Genomic DNA, 14,661 nt, shown 5'->3' with positions numbered 1-14,661 from the left:
CCTGCTTCCTATGGCTGAAAGAGAGTGACTAACTCAAGGTCACCCAACAGGCTTTGTGCCTAAAGAGAGGGGGCTCCTGATTTATAGCCTGGTGCCTTTAACTACTACACTAAACTGGTTCTCATAATTTTCTATGATACTGCAACTTAAATTGTGTTAAAAGGTAAATCATACAGAAAATAATCTGCCAGCAGGTAGCTTCACCTACCCATGCATGATTGATCTTATCACAGCTATGTAAATCTTAGAGCTCAAATATATAAGAAATGCTGGGACACACAAACAAGCACATATTTTAGCTTACCATTCACCATCTTTTTTATGTTATATTTCTATTATGTCAAAAGTTTATTTATGTGGAAATATATTAGGGGGGGTTTACCACTAGTGCCATTAGTATATGTGATCTGTATTGCATAAAATGCCTATCAAATTTTACCATTATTTTACCAGAAACATTCCATTCAAACAAATTCTGACATTTTTGGAAGGTCTGTATTTCTGCTTTCAAGCTTTACTGTCTTATATTTTCCCATATTTTTAGATTCTTCCCTTTTAGAATTCTAATGTTTCAAAAGAACATTAGGAGGTTATACAAAATATATACAGAATGGTGAAGCTTGTACACCTTGGTACACCTTCCCCAGTAATAAATCCCACTAAACAAAGAGGTGATTATGGCTGAGTAAAGATACATAGGCTACACAGCTGGTCAGTAAAATAGCATACAAGGAAATTATCTTTCCAAACATGGTAGAGAGTTAATTGCACAATTTATGAAGGGAACAGAACAGAATGAGCTTCAAGATAAGCCAGTTTCCAAAATGGGTATTTCTCATGCTGTAAAAATTAGCTACAGTTCTAACCTAAAGTTGTTATGAAAAAAAAAATTGTGCAATGTTGCTGCTTACAAAACAGTTAACACATAGTTTGTCACTCCAAGTGCTATTTATCCTGGGAAAATCTCAGTTCACATTGAGAGCTGATCTAGTCGCTGTCTCCTTTTGGGGGAGAGGGGATATAGCTCTTTTGAAATTATGAAATTGAGATCTAAGTTTCTATCTTTGTATTTAAATGAATATATATCATTTTCATCCATATCTATTTCACCCTTTCATCTTTAGTCATTTTGAACAAGTGTTTGTCCAATTTTTTACTGATACACTCATTTTTCTAATTATGAACTAGCCATTTCCTTTGGGGAACACTTGAGGAATTAAATCTTTTGCCTTGATCTTTTCTTTATATACATGGTTGCCTTGAACTGTGACATGGGCACAAATGAATCCGATAAAAATAAAGAACTGGGGAAGATAACAAAATTTCTATAAATAGAAATAGAATAACAATAGTAATAATGCCTTGGGTGCAATCCTAAAACAGCTAGCATACCACATGAACACTATCAGCATTGACAAAATCATGATTGGTCAATTATAAAAGGCAACTTTACTCAGAATAGCTTACATCCTGCAATAATACCTTAAACACCATCAAACATCCACATCTGCTTAGGTTCTTGGGAAGGACTCAATAGATGCACAAAAATGCCAAATCCAGTTTAAACATCTGGCTGATTGAGCAAAGAACCATCATAACATCCTGTTTGATTGTATCTCTTTTTAGTCAATGAATACCACCTACATATAGGAGTTGGCTAATGTAGAAAAAGCATTATTGTCCTTTCACACCCTCCTTTGGCAATCTAAAGGAGTGCCTTCACAAAAAATCCAATTTCTTGTCACTGTGTTCACTACATAATACTTATGGAAGAACAGATGGGTGTAGCAAGATGGTTTTTATTTTTTAATATATTGTTTTGGTGAGCTAGTTTGTCTGTTGGACAAACAATAGTCTTGAATGTATTGGACATAATGCATTTTGTTTATAATTAAATATGGAAAAGTAAGGATATTCATTGTTCTCTTTTCTGATGTTTTCAGATATACTGATTATGCAAAATGTTTCAGTTCAAAGAAACACAAGTAATATTTGTTGCTTTAACCAAGGGCAAAATTAAGAAATGTATTCAAGGATTATTTTAATCCCTTAATAACAAAATTAAGATATGTATTAAAGGATTATTTTAAAGATAATAGTGCATAGGATAAAATGAAAGAAATCCAAAACTGCGGCTGATAAATTTTCATGTATCCATGACCCAAGAATTAGAAAAGGAGAAATGCTAAACAGAATTTCTCAAACAGACTGATAAAATACAGTTATTGGCAATTACCGAAAAACTAGCGTAGTTTTCAGCAGTTGCCAAGCAAAACTTGTACTGGGAACATTTTATTTTTCAAGCAGTAAAAATTTCAATCAGGAAAGGCAATCATGGAAAAAAATTCTGGGGATCAGGCCAAGATTGAACCTTGGTATTTTTACATGTCCCACTTAAAGAAATTGGACAAGCTGGCAGACAATGAGAAATAACAATCACCAACGATTATTAATATTAATAATCCATATTAATAATCATTCATTTTCAATGAGGAAAAATCATCGAATGATTCAAAGTGCAAACTGTGGAAAGAAACAGAGGAAACGGTATATCAGTACATGCAGGTAACCTTCAAATTATTACCACATTTGAACCTGAGATTATGGTTGTTGCAATGATTTAGAAAATTCCCAACTTGATCACCTTGCTTAATGGCCACACTACCAGCTCTCCCCATTGTAGTCCTTAAATGGAGAAGGATACGTCACGGGGTGTAGGAGGCCTTGGGTGACCTGGAGCAGGACCGCACTAATATTTCTCCAGCTCATAACTGACCTGCATCACTGAGGCATCTCTTGCATTGTTTCCTGTCTCACTAGGTCCCACACCCTTGGGCTCTTCCCTCATCACAACTCACTCCACTCACCTTTTCCAATGACCTTTCCAAAAGAGGATGTGTCACACATTGTCTTCCAGCAGAGACCACCTCCTGGACATGGGCAATATTTGAGCCATCCCTCAGAAGAGAGAGAGATTCCTGAATGGTGGGAAGTGGTGTCTGTAAAAGGCAGCTGATTCTCCTTCCAAAAGACAATTTTTAGAAATTTCTTTTCAGAAAGAGAAGCAGCTGATGTACCCATGCAGCTTTTTACAAGAGGTCACTCCATACTATCTGGAAACAAGTGCTATGTGGGGTACTGGCTGAAATTCTTGGGTGAAGAGAATTGTGGCCAGTTCTAAAATGGCACTCACTCTGGGATAACATGAAACAGCTTCTATATGGATGGGCTGCATGGTGCATTGCCTGTTTCTCTTTCTAAAAAGCTATTTTCAGAAGAGGAAAGTGGAACGAGACAGGATGGGGCAAGAAAGGCCCAAGATGTGGGACTCAGCAACTTGAGCAGCAGACCCAAGGCTTTTGGGCTCAGCTGGGTGAGAAGTAGGCTCAAGGGACTCAGCAGGGCAGGATGGGAGAAGATATGTGGGTGGGAGCAGTTGCAGCGATGCTGCAATAGGTCATGTGGGTGTGTGGATTGCAAACACCCAAACTGTGATCAAGTGACCACAGCAATGCTTCAGCAGCCACACCTTTGGTTACAGACCACATGTGTTCTTGTTTAGCATAGAGATAATTTTGAAGAGTTACTGAAGAAAAGATTGTAAATCAAGGACTGCCTATACTCAGCTCATGCAAGATCACACAAACTAATTATAAATAGCAACATAACACGGTTGCCAAAATGAATCACTGAAGCATCTGGAAAAATTATCATGTGCCAGTAGCAAAATATTGGTGGGAATACATATTGAAAATGAGCAAGTTAAAATCTATGGAGATTCTCAGTCATCCAGGTCATGGTTGACCCAAAGGTGCTTTTTCAAGAGGCAACTGGGCTTTCTGGTTTTTCTTTGAAGATGTTTTGCTTCTCATCCAAGAAGCTTCTTCAGCTCCCCACCATCCAGCCACAGCTGACAAAGCTTCTTGGATGAGAAGCGAAATATCTTCAAAGAAAAAACAGTCCAGTTGCCTCTTGAAAAAGCACCTTTGGGATGAGCAAGTTAAAATATTGTGGGATTTCAAAATATAAGTCTTGATTTCTTAACACACCAAATTTAGTTACAGTTGAGAAAAAGAAAAGTGTGGATAATTAAAAAGAAAAAAGAAAATGTGGATTATCCTGGTAGCAATACCAGGAAACAATAGAATATAATAAAAAGAATTGGAGAAAATCACACCATATCAAGATCTGAAAATGGAAACTGAAAGATTGTGGAATAAACTGGCCATGGTAATTTTGGTAGAGTTGGACAATATTTAGTAAATTTCCATCTGTCAATTATAAAAGGCCACACTACCTGGATTCGCACCTATACCATGCTGATACCTTACAACAACCTAAAGTTCTTGGAAAGAATTCACTGTATATGAAGACCAAGACCAGCTAAAGAACTGACATCTATAATTTCATATTTTTGTATATATATTAATAATAATACATTTAAATTCCAACTGATTCACCGCAATCCTTTAATCTCCTTTATTTTGGAAGTCTTATAAAACAAAGGAGTGATTGTGTTTAAACAATTTTCATATTCAAAATTGATTTTCATTCTAGCTCATTGTTGGGAAAACTTTGTTTCTGGATACCCTAATCAAATCAAACTGGACAGTTGTATTATGCACCTGGATTTATACAGTTATTGTGATGCAAAATAATTTAATGAGGGAGAATGTTACCCACCGAAATAATAGTAATGCTTATCTGGCATCTGACCCATCCCTCCCCATGCTTCTTTTTCTTCCAAATTGCAACTAGCAGCAGTGTTACCATTATTTCATCCCTTTCACTTAGGAAAGAGTAATCAAAATGCAGTACAGGAAGGGAAACTATTGCCTTACTAACACAACTGGTGGAAAGGTTAATGGAATAGAAGTTGATTACAATATGAATATGAATCAGCAATTATGGGCTTAAAAGAAAAAAATCCCTGCATATTTAGGCTACATCAGTAGAACTATAGCTTTCAATTCATAGGAAGTTGTTGCACTTTATATTGGTTTGATCAAAACACACAGTTCACCTTTGAAAGATTTGGAAAATATGTCCTGCCCTAGGGTGCTTTGGAAAATAGGTTAGCCAACATCAGAACACACACCATAGAATTAATTAATTAATTAAGACCCCGTCTTCACAGTTGCCCTAAAATTCTTGAACCACATGCTATCAGGTCCGCAGTTCCTCTTGTGCTACAAATTACCTCATGTATTGTCCTCTCTGAACAAAGAGATATCAAGTAGAAGATGTGCAAGATTTTGACTAGGCCCAGAGGAAGAGGCCAAGTCACTCAGACAAAACATGGTGGCAACATCTTCCATCAGGCCTTTTGAAAATTTGGGAGTCAGCATTGTCACAACATATTCTCCATCTCTATGTGTGATTCTAATGTATCCTTAAACAATAGTAAATTGTTTAACAGTCTCATTTCATTGTGCATGATTCTATGAAATGCAAACAAATGGTGCCTGAATTCACTGCTACCTCCAGTACAGTCTCTAATACTGAATATATATATAATTTTCTGACAGAACAATTAATCAGTGGAATGCCTTGCCTCCAGAAGTTGTGAATGCCTCCAGAAGTTGTGAATGCTCTTGTAAAAAGAGATTGGACAACCATTTGTCTGATATGGTATAGGTTTCCTGCCTGAGCAAGGGGTCAGACTAGAAGACTTCTAAAGTCCCTTCCAACACTGTTATTCTGTTCTGGTATTCTCCCACCCTACAGAAAAACATTGGCTGTAACAATTTAAGTGATCATTCTAGTTGATTTACCAAATGCAAGTGTTTTGATCACTATGAACAAAAAAGATTCTAGGTATTTGGGCTGCAAACAAAGTTGTGCTACAGTACATTGAAAATAAAAAAGATCAGTTTGACTCTCTAGTCATATACAGATCCTGCAGTAAATATAAATAATGAAGTGTGTAGTTCAGAGGATGACCGTGTTTAGTTATTCTATTAAATTCCCACTTCCATCTCATAATATACTGTAGGACATTGCATTAAAACTGATTCAGCAATGTAGAACACACACAATCATAATTGTAGCTTTTTAATGATCATACTAAAATCTTTTCTTCCATTCTTCAATTCTTTACTTGGCAAAAGATAATGAACACATAATTTACAGAGCCACAATGTGGTGTCTCTACTATTAGTGCTATCTTTATAGATTTATGTGGGACAGTTTCAAGGCAGTGATCAATGGATTTTCCTGTTTTCTTTGTCCTCCCACTCAATATCACTATTAAAGTGTGTTTGTTGGGTAGGGGAATGGAGGTCAGATCACAGGCACTTCAGGTTGCTCCAGGATTCAGCCTGTCCTTTCCTGTTCTACATCTACCTGCATCTTCTGAAGGAGATCATCTGTCAGCAGAGGATGAAGGATCATCAATATGCATCTCTACTTGGCTCCTTGAGTGACATTCTCTTATGACTCTTAATGAGATTGTGCTCCCTGGAAACAATTGTACTGAAGTTGATCCCTCATCCATTTGTCATCTTTTGATTAAGTTACTGCAATTTGTTCTATATGCAGCTGCCCTGGAAGATCATCTGGAATCTTTAGTTGATTGAGAACGCAGTGACATGATGCTTAGTGCTATAGGGAGCCCACTTACTTCCCAAAAGGAAAATCTATTGGGGAGCAGTCTCCCCAAAATAGGAAGAAGGCTCCCCTGAAATAAAAGCCAACTCGCATTCTCTCACAAGCAGGGAAATCGCCTGAAGAAGCTTTTCACAAGTGTCTGTGAATGAGATACTTTAGTATCCATTGTGGATACTCTTTGTGAATGGATATTCAGTATCCGGACAACTCCATGCAGCAAAGTGGCTGCAGTTATTAGCTGCAACTTTCATAAGGGGCTGAAACTGAGCAGGTTAAGGATACAAAAACAATAACATTTATGTTTACACCCAACCTCAAGGACAGAGCATGACCTCTTAGCCACAATGGCAGTTAGGCAACAATAATTAGAATGCTAAAAGGGCACTCTCAGGCACAGATTAAAGTACAATTTACAACGAAACTGGGCATATAAATCACAAAGTCCTAGAACAACATAAAAATCCATTCACTCACCAGACTGTTTTCTCAGCTGTCCCAGAACCGATTGCTGAAGTCACTTCTGATCACCAATAAAAAGAACCTTCTTTTCAAGCAGCTGGCTTCTCTCTTCATTCAGCGCAGTAGTGGGTTCCACTTACCTTCACTAGCGGTTTGGAACTGGGAGCGTGCGTATGTGCAGAACCTTCTGCGCATGCGCAGAGCATCCATGATGATATCCGGGTGGGTGGGCGGAGCCTCCCACCGCCACTACCGGTCCACCTGAACTGGGCAAACCGGTAGAAACCCACCACTGATTCAGTGGCATCATTTTTTCTCCCGGATGGGGACTTGAGCCAATTCTTCCTACAATGGTTACCTATAGAATTGCCATCTTACTGTGCAAGCTGAATTGAACAGTTGGTTTATTCAATGTGCTGGTCATTCCTATAAAGATCTATATGGTTCGGACTTCCTGTTTGGCACCGTAGGTGATGGCGGTGATCTTTACGATCACCAACCTCTGGATTATGTGGAATCGCTAGGACAGCTTAAATCTGCTGTCCAGCAGTTCGAAAAACCCTGTCTTCGGGAGAAGAAGAGATGGTGAGCTGAGGGCAGAGGTTGAATTTCCCTAAAGCCCCTGAGAAAAAAGGGGTTTGAAGGGTTAAGTTCCCTCCGGCAACCCGAAGTGCTCCAGATCCGAGGATTTTTCTGCTTTGGTGGAACCAATCACCACAACCAAACACCGAGATTTATTTTGGACAATAAAGGATTATACCGGACAGAACGAAAGTGGGAGAACTTTATGCAAGTAGCCAAGCCAATTCCCCGTTACTTTGTAACAAGCTTGAAAACAGCAAGAAAATGGAGGCGAATTGTTAACAAGTTAACGAGTGGAAAGCGAAAGTGATACTTTTAGCGTGCTGTCTGTTGCTGGTAAATTGCATGTTATTTGCTACTTTAACTCTTTAACTCTTTGCTGCCTGCTGATAGAATCTAGGGGAGATTTTTAAATATTGCTTTAAAAGACTGTGTTTCTCAGAGGTTAAGAAGATTTAAAGTGAATATTAAGTTGGAAATAAATAAATAATTTTATAGAAGATGGCAGCCAAACAATTAAAGTCTACTGTAACAAAGGGCTCTGGAATTTCATCAGCTGGTGCCTCTCCAGCTCATACAACAGAGACTAGAACATTGAATTTAGAGGCGGTACAAGAGAACTTAAAAGACTTTATGCAAGAAAAATTTAAAGTAATAACTGATGAGATGTCTGAAATGAAAGAGCAGATATTAGAAATTCAAGTGGGAAATAAAGAAGTTAAGGAAGGATTTGTAATTGCAGTACAAAGTTTGGCAACAAATGTGATTTTATTAGAAGAGGAAGTTGAAGAAATTAAGCAACATAATTCAAAATTAGAAAATAAAATGGCTGAATTTCAAAGTAAAATGGAAAAAACAGATGATGAAATAGTTTTGATACAATATAGAAATATGGAATTTGCTCTAAGAATCCGTGGTCTGAAAGAGAATAAAGAAGAGAATTTAAGGGAAATTTTTTCTGAAGTATTTGCTGAGATATTAGCAGCTCGTCCAGCAGATGTGGCTTATCAAATTGATAAAATATATCGTGTGAATTCTTGGATAGCAAGGCAAAAAAAGTTGCCAAGGGATGTTGTTATTTATTTTACAAATAGAACAGTGAGAAATCAGATTTTGCAAGCCTCATATAAGGGGGAGAAGATTCAGATTGCTGGTCAAGATATTTTAATATTAAAGGAAATTCCACCAAAAATGTTAAGGGCTAGGAAGGAATTTGCCTTCCTGGTGAATGAACTTAAAAAACGTCAGATTGAATATAGATGGGATATTCCAACTGGTATAATAGTATATTATGCAGGGAAAGTACATCGACTCAATACAGTTGGAAAAGCAAGAAAATTTTATGTTGAGGCATTAAAAGTTGGAAGTCCTCCTCCATTGGAAGCTAGAAGAAGGGAGACTGAAGTGAAGGAAAGAGAAGTGAAGCAGGTACAAGAACAGATTGTGATGGAAGAAGATTTATTACAAGTGTTGAAATACCTACGACGGGTTCAGACTCAAAAGAACAAAGGCTGACAAGAGCTGCTGCTAAACGCAAGGAACAAGAGATGAAGGCACAACAACAACTGGCAACTACTACAACGGAAACAGTGGGAGGAGCAAGGCCTAAAGCAAAATGTGATCTGCGGCTAGTGTTCCAAAAGTTTCCTTTGGCCGATAATGGCAATTAAACTATTATCTTGAAATGTTAATGGTTTGAATTCACCGCAGAAGAGAAGGAAAGTATTTTACTATTTGAAACAATTTAAAAATGACATTACCTATTTACAAGAAACACACATTAGATCTTTAGACCAGAAATATTTGATAAATTCAAAATTGGGAGTACATTTTGTTGCCTCCTCTTTGGAGAAAAAAAATGGTTTAGTTATATATATAAAGAAGGATATATCAGCAAAATTAATTGAGGTGGATAAGCAAGGAAGATACATTGCTATTGAACTTTTGTTGGAGGGAAAGAAGACATTATTAATAGCAGTTTATGCTCCGAATCAACAAGAAAATTTTTTCAAGTTTTTACATAAAAGTATAGTATTTTGGGATTATAAATCATATATATTAATGGGTGATTGGAATGGTGTGTTGGATACTCAAAAAGACAAAAAATGTTTAAGGAAGATATCAAGCCGGGCGAAATTACCAAAGTTTTTTTTTGAAATGATGGAGGACTTGGAATTAAGAGATATTTGGAGAGAACATAATACAGAAGAGAGGGATTTTACCTTCTTTTCTGACAGGCACCAATCATTTTCGAGGATTGATTTGATTTTGATTACTAATGATTTGTATTCTAGAGTGAAGAGGACTAAGATTTGTTCAAGAACTCTATCTGATCATAGTCCGGTCTGGATTGAATTTGATCGGGAAAAGGAGGCTAGGAGATCATGGAGGTTGAATGAGAATTTGTTTAAATATGAACAAAATGTAAATGAATGTCAAAAGCAAATGAAAGAATTTTTTATTATGAATATGAAAAAAGAGACATCTATAGAGATGATTTGGGACGCCAGCAAGGCGTATATGAGAGGAAATCTTATACAAATGAATATTAAATACAAAAATAAATTGCAGAAAAAGAAAAAGGAACTGGAAGAGGAAATTAAAAAGAAAGAACAATTATTGATAAATAGCCCAGGAAATAGTAAAATAAAAGAATCAATAAATATATTAAGAGGTCAGTTTAATATGTTGATGGCAGATCAAGTAGCAATTAATTTACAATATGTAAAACATAATACGTTTAATAATGCCAATAAGCCAGGAAGATGGCTTGCCTATTTAATAAGGAAAAAACAGAAATCACGAATGATTGATAAAATAGAATATAGGGGTAAGGAAGTTTATCAAAAGAACTTGATTAAAAAAGCATTTTTAGAGTATTATAGTAAGTTATATTCTAGGGATATGATTGATGATACAGAGATAGAAAGATATTTACAACAACAAAATATTTGTGAGCTTACAGAAAACCAAAGAGAAGAACTGAATCAATTAATTACTTCAGAGGAAATTTTGTTAGCAATTAAACAACTTAAAATCGGTAAAGCACCAGGTACAGATGGTTTAACAGCTGTTTATTATAAAAATTTACAAAATGAGATGGTTGAACCACTTAAAGAGTTATTTAATAAAATTCAAATGGGAGGAGATGTTCCCCCTTCATGGAGGACAGCCTTTATTTCGTTAATACCGAAGGAAGATCGAGATGGTATTAAAGCAGAGAATTATAGGCCTATATCACTTTTAAATACTGATTACAAGATATTTACCAAGATACTTGCTAATAGATTAATGCCAGTGATGAATCAAATAATTCATAATGATCAGTCAGGATTTATTAAGGGTAGGCAGATGAGATATAATGTGAGGCAAATCGTAAATTTACTTGAATATTTGGAACGAAACAACCAAGTATCAGCGGCATTCCTTTTTTTGGATGCTGAAAAAGCTTTTGATAGATTGGATTGGCAGTTTTTGTTTAAAGTAATAGAAAAAATGCAATTTGGGGATTATTTTATTCATGCAATTAAAGCAATATATCAGAAGCAAACAGCACAAATAATAGTAAATGGTGGGTTAACAGAAACTTTTAAAATTGGGAAAGGGACGAGACAGGGATGTCCCTTGTCCCCATTACTTTATTTTAACTTTAGAAATTCTTTTGAATAAAATACGTGGTTCCGATCGAATAAAGGGAATTAGAGTTAAACATCAAGATTACAGATTAAGAGCTTTTGCAGATGACCTGGTTGTTACTGTATCTCAACCAATATACTCAGTAACTGGTTTAAAAGATATAATTGGTCAGTATGGTAAAGTATCTGGATTTAAGGTGAATCAGCAAAAGACAAAGATGATAACTAAAAATATGAATATACAACAAAAAGAAGAGTTAGAAAGAACTACAGGTTTTGAAATTGTTAAAAAGGTTAAATATTTAGGAATATATATTACAGCTTCAAATGTTAAATTATACAAAAATAATTATGAGGTATTGTGGCAGAAGGTATGGAAAGAAATGGAGAGTTGGAAGAAGTTACAACTATCTTTGCTGGGAAGAATAGCGGCTATAAAAATGAATGTTTTGCCCAGGTTTTTATTTTTGTTTCAAATGATACCGGTGCTTAAGAATGATATTAAATTACAGGAATGGCAAAAGGGGATTAATAAATTTGTATGGATGGGCAAAAAACCAAGAATAAAATTAAAAATAATGCAGGATACAAAGGAAAGGGGGTCTTAAAATGCCTAATTTAAAATTGTATTATGAAGCAGTTGTCTTATCATTAATTACTGATTGGATTAATTTAACTGAGGAAAGAGTTTTGAATATAGAAGGTTATGGTTTGTTATATGGGTGGCATGCCTATTTATTATATGATAAGAAAGTAGATAAAATATTTAAAAATAATATAATTAGAAATGCATTATTGAGGGTTTGGAGGAAATATCAATATAAATTAGATGGAAAGATTCCAATATGGGCAATCCGAGACACATGATAGAAAATATAAATATATATCAAAAGATGGAGGTAGTTACCTATAAAGAACTTCTTTGTATGGAAAAGGGGGAATTACAATTAAAATCTAGAGAAAAGATGGGGGAAGAAGGGAAAAATTATACATGGTTCCAATATGGACAATTACAAGCTAGATGGAAATTAGATCAAAAAATAGGTGTTAAGCAAATTGAGGATAATTTGTTAAAACAAATGAGAGATCAAGGCCAACAGCATATTAAGAGGTTGTATAATGTATTAGTAGAAATAGACTCAGAGACTGAATTGGTTAAGGATTGTATGATTAAGTGGGCACAAAATTTTCAGCAACCAATAATGTTGGAAACTTGGGAAAGAATTTGGGTGAGGAATGTTAAATTTACACAAGCGCAAAATATGAAAGAAAATTTTATAAGATGTTTTATAGATGGCATTTAGACCCCAAAAATTGTCATGTATGTATCCTAATGTACAGGCTAAATGATTAAGATGCGATTGTGAAGATGCCACTTATTACCATATATGGTGGACTTGTAAAAAAGTTAAAGCATTTTGGATTAAAGTATGGTGGATCATGCAGAATATTTTGAAAAAGAAGATTAAGTTTACCCCGCAGTTCTTTTTACTAGGAATAATTATGGATTGTACAGCTATAGAGACTAAATTGATTTTGAACTTAATAACAGCCGCAAGACTTTTGATTGCTCAATATTGGAAGAAAGAAGAATTACCTACAATTGAAGAATGGACATTTAAAGTATCAAATCTGGCAGAAATGGCAAAAATCTCTGCTTACTTGAAAGACTATACACAAGAAAAATATATTTTAGAATGGAAAATGTGGATTGATTATATTCAAAATAAGTATCAGATAAAAAAATATTGAATAGCATATGAGTAAATTTAGGAAATATTTTGTATTAGATATATTTCTGAAGGAGAGGGGAATTGAGAGTGTGATTAAGTGTGGAGAGACTAGAGATTATAATTTAGGAATTATTTTAGATTATGATTGTTAGTTTTGATACCCTGCATTTTGTTCTGGGAAGTCAGGGTGGGGGGTGGGGGGTTAGGAGGAGGGGAATTGGGGGGTTGAGGCTAGAGATGGAGTGATGGTTAATGTACAGGGATTATTGAAGATGTATAAATATAATTAATGTAGGGTCGGGTTTGCCCAGTTACCATTTTAGAACGGTGGGGAGGGAGAAAAGAGAGAGTAGGAGGTAGGAAAGAGGAGAAGAGGAAGGAAGAGGGGTAGAAGAGGGAGAAGGAAGGTGTAGGGTGGAGGGAGGAGAGGATATAGATAAGAGAAGGAGAGGAAGGTCTGGAAAGTAGAAGGTAGAAGAGGGAAGAGTGTTAAAAAGGGGGGTGGTGACTGGGCAGGCCTGACTAATTGTATATAACTGTACATTGAATGAGTTGTTTGACATGATTGTAAAAATAAAACTTTTTTATGGAGAAGATCTATATGGTTCTTAGTCTGGATAGCTATATGGCAAACCACTTCTTTTTTACATTTGCTTCTGACAATTCACCATCATTCTTTCTTGACCCTATTTTTTCTTGTTTTAGCTCACAATTCTTAAGTGCTGTATATATGCTAGCTTATTTTTATATTTCTCCTCACTTCCATAAAAAACTTAGTTTTGTAGTGTCACTTGGGGATTGGGCATTATTGTGAGCTTTCACATGAGGTAGGCAATATTTAAAAATGGCAACACTTTCATGGGATCACATGAGAACACAGACTTGGCTATCCACCAATTTAAAAAAAAATATTCATAGTTCAGTGAAAATTTGTCCTCTTCTATAAAGCCCATAGGTCAACTAAAGACCACTCCAAATTAATAGAATGTGAACATTTAATTACGGTACTTTTTGAAGTATAAGATGCACTTCCCCACCCAAAAGAGTGTGAAAATTTGACTGCATTTTATACACAGAATGTAGCTACTTCCCAATTTTCTATTCAGATGCCCACCCATCCATTTTTCATCTTTGCTAAACACCTTACTTTTATAAATTATTTCCTTAATTTTTAGTACTTAATTTAATTCATAAAATATATGGCCGCTAGAAAATGAAAACAATTTGATAGCATATAATCAATTATTCACTACACTACCTTGGTTTTTAAAGCATTAAGTTTGAAATTCATAGTCTTTGTTCCATCATACAGTCTGTCATTTGCTGAAAATAATTTGGGTGCTTACCCATCCCCCAATGCATCCACTCTCTGCTTAACAAACTAATCCCCCTTGAGCAATCACTCTTGATCTTCCTCTCTTCTCTAAAATACTCTTTCCAACATCTCCTCTTTTCTCATCCCAAATCAACTATCACTTTTATGCTTGCATCATATTTTTTATTATTTTATATAGCCGTCTGATTTCTACAGGGTTCATCCCCAAGCAAGACTCTTGCTTGAAATCTCATCCTCTAGTAATTTGTATTTTCTGGTTCTTTTGTGAATTTGGAATATTGGAATCAAATGAACATTTAAGCTTTTT

The sequence above is a fragment of the Ahaetulla prasina genome, chromosome 8, assembly GCF_028640845.1.
Source record: "Ahaetulla prasina isolate Xishuangbanna chromosome 8, ASM2864084v1, whole genome shotgun sequence".
In the NCBI taxonomy this organism is placed as follows: domain Eukaryota; kingdom Metazoa; phylum Chordata; class Lepidosauria; order Squamata; family Colubridae; genus Ahaetulla; species Ahaetulla prasina.
This window is presented reverse-complemented; position numbering follows the sequence as displayed.